General features: G+C 52.1%; 1 long non-coding RNA gene across 1 annotated transcript; it reads left to right on the top strand.

Annotated features, from left to right (window-relative positions):
- The first annotated feature begins 1,904 nt into the window (after window positions 1–1,904).
- LOC135374362 (uncharacterized) lies at window positions 1,905–2,880 on the top strand. Its single transcript, XR_010416861.1, has 2 exons — window positions 1,905–2,083; window positions 2,702–2,880. It is a non-coding gene; the product is annotated as an uncharacterized LOC135374362 (long non-coding RNA).
- Window positions 2,881–3,267: the final 387 nt, after the last annotated feature.

The raw sequence follows: 3,267 nt of genomic DNA, 5'->3' as shown, positions 1-3,267 counted from the left end.
AGGAAGGTTTCTTTCCCGTCTTACGTTGCAACAAATAATTGACGAGTTCGTAAACGGAGGAGTGTCTGATGGGCTTGCCCGACACGGAGACACAACCCTCGCGATCCCAGGAAAGAACCTTCTTTAATTCCGAGACGACCCTTTCCGCTTCCTCTTCATCCACCTCTGGAGAGAGGAGCGAATAGTCAAAGTCATTTGTAGCGTCGGACGCCTTGTTTTTATTGTCGTAGGGGTCAAATCCGTACTGCTTGAGTATGCGATACAGTGCTTGCAGTATGAGTTTCACTTTGACGTCGTCACTCTCCTTCGAGGAAAGAATGTTTCCGATGGAGGAGGTCACTTCAATTCTCTTGGCCATTGGCGAAAAGGTTCAACACGGCGGAAAGCAGGAGAGGAACCACCGACGAAAGAACGCCCTGTCCTCGCTGCTGAGACAGATAGCGTTTCAAACGTTGCGGATTCTTGTGAATCTTTTTGTAGGCGAGCCGTCGTAAAAAGCGTTTGTGCTTCTTCAAACGCGCGAACGTATCTGGAGCTAGAGCCACCTTTCCGTTCAATACATTGAGGCAAATTTCGGAGAGGTGTTTCATGTCGGACGAGGACGAACGTCTCAAGACGTCGCGGCGGCGTGGAGGGGGTAGAGTGGAGAGTACTTTGAGTAAAGTGAGGTGAGGGCGGAGATTCATTTCGGAGCGTAGATATATTGACGTTCTCCCGGAAAGATATTGCTACGCAACCTGTGATCCTCGTGCGTATAGTTGTGAAGATCCACGAGTAAATATGCGTGGGGCGACGACATCGCTTGTTTATATGCGTCCAGAAAATACTCCAATCTTTTTCTGCCAAATAGCTGTTGGCCGAAATGTTCCATCTGGTGCACGCTGCGCACGGTGCGCCACAGGACGACGTAACTGGCGTTGTAGGATATTGTTCTAAAATGGCTACTGTCGAAAAAGATGTTTTGAACGAGTAAGAAGATCGACGCGTTGGCGTGGTGAGAACCCCGAATGAAAAGATCGGTCACCTCCTTCAAGGAACCGGCGTCGGTCATGTGATCGTCGACGACGATCAGCGTAGCGCGCGACGTGTCCCACTCTCGCGGTAGCTCCTTGGTAAATTTTACGGAGTCCCCGAATTCGTCCTGCATGCTCGGCGAAGCATATTTCTGCACGTAGAATATTTGTGACGGAGGCTTGTCTACCACGTCGTTCAGGTTCCTCAACACGTTAGCAACGAACGTAGATTTGCCGCACATGGAGGGGCCGCTTAAGATACAGCGAAAGGGATGACGGAAACGAAAAGGTTCGGGGGAAGACATGTTGCGTGCGTACACGTTGCACGAAGAGAAAGAAGAGACTGAGACTCGAAGAGAAATGCATCGCTTTTTATTTACACATCCTCGTCGTCGTCCTCTACATCGGAACTGCGTTCCCAATACAGATTGTCCAGGCTAAAGTTGGACTTCTTTTTCGCCAGTCTGTCCGCCGCTAAGATGCGGTCGAGCGTCTTCATCTTGTCCTGACACATTTCTTGACGTGCTTGCAACCATTCCAGACGGTGGACTTGAAAGGCTTCCTCCACGATGCCGCGTATAAATTCGCGAAGTTCTTCGTTTTTTGTCTTTTCCTTGCGACGACGAGAAACGCAGGAGAATAAACCACACATGGCGTTTTCCACGTATCGGTCAGAATGATGACGCGAGCGCGGTGCGCGCTGCCTTTATAGAGATAAACGCGCGCGCGCGCAAAGAACGGAGAATGAAAGTGAAACTGAAAAGCCACCCGTCGCCGCTAGGAGCGCGCGCGCAGCAGAGAGCCGAAACCGAAAACACCCGCGGCCGGCGCAGAGGGAGCTAGCAGCGAGCGCGCGCGCGCATGCGCGGACGGGTGGAGCAGAGGGCGCGCGCGCATCCATAGCGGCCGCTGCGCGTCGCCTCTCTCAGTTTCTCTCGGACCGTCGCGGAAGACGGACGTGCGCTCCGCGCGCTCGCTCACTTTCTGGCTGGATCTCGTAGAGAGCAGACGTACGTGTGTGTTCTCCGCGCTCGCTCAGTTTCTGCCTGGAAGTTGCCGCGGGGGAAAAGGTGAGTGATTTGACGCGCTCCTTTTCTCGTATGTTTGCCGTGTTTAGCGGTGACCGCGCTCGTGTTAAGCCTTTTCTCGCATGTTTAGACTTGTTTTGCGGTGTCCAAGCCTGTTGACGCATGTTTAGCGATGTGTGGTTCCTGCCTTGTGTTAGCTGCGTAGTGTTGAGGTTAGGCCTAAGCGATCGTCCCCGTAAGCCTCTTTCCTCGTATGTTTGCCGTGTTTAGCGGTGACCGCGCTCGTGTTAAGCCTTTTCTCGCATGTTTAGCGATGTGTGGTTCCCGCCTTGTGTTAGCTGCGTAGTGTTGGGGTTAGGCCTAAGCGATCGCCCCCCCGTAAGCCTCTTTCCTCGTATGTTTGCCGTGTTTAGCGGTGACCGCGCTCGTGTTAAGCCTTTTCTCGCATGTTTAGCGATGTGTGGTTCCCGCCTTGTGTTAGCTGCGTAGTGTTGGGGTTAGGCCTAAGCGATCGTCCCCCCGTAAGCCTTTTTCCCGCGATGTGTACTGTTTTCTGTTTAGCAGTAGCGGTTAGACCTTTTCTCTCGCATGCCTAGACTTGCTTAGCAGTGCTGTCATTTTTACCCGCCGCTAGTATCTTGTTCTGTCTTTCTCGTCTAGAGCTATGATGGTGGCGCCATCTGGTGTGATGCCTTGCAACTAAGTGGCCACCTGTCGTCGATCTCTGCAACTGCTGGGTGCAAACTACCAACATGGCGGACGCTGGTCACTCGGGTGTTGCGGAGCGGCTTCTTCGCCGCGGCATCGTTGATTTTCGAATAAATTGTTTCTCTCCACTCCATTTCTATCTTTTTATTTTATTTTCTGCCTATTTTTTTATTTTTTATGACCACGATTATCCGGAAACGCACAACTGGTCTGGACGCGAGATAGACGTTCCCCAATTAGTGTGATGGCTCCCTGGAGGGTGCTGATTAATGTGGGGGGTCCCAATTAGCTCTAATTGCTAATTAATGGCGTCCAGGCCAGATGTGCGTTTCCGGATAATCGTGGTCAGTACTTACTACTGAGGACGAAACGAAAGAAGCCAAGCGGCCAAGCCAAGAGTCCATGCCAAGCCAAAGACAGATAAACCGAGAGCAGTGACGTCGGTGCGCCCGTGCGCAGGGTTTGCCGACGGTTTGACGGCCGGGCGTGGGAACTAAAAAAACTGTTTTCTAAAAAAC

Source organism: Ornithodoros turicata, chromosome 1 (genome assembly GCF_037126465.1).
Source record: "Ornithodoros turicata isolate Travis chromosome 1, ASM3712646v1, whole genome shotgun sequence".
NCBI lineage: Eukaryota > Metazoa > Arthropoda > Arachnida > Ixodida > Argasidae > Ornithodoros > Ornithodoros turicata.
The sequence above is the reverse complement of the archived record's forward strand: the minus strand, read 5'-3'. Positions and strand labels throughout refer to the sequence as shown.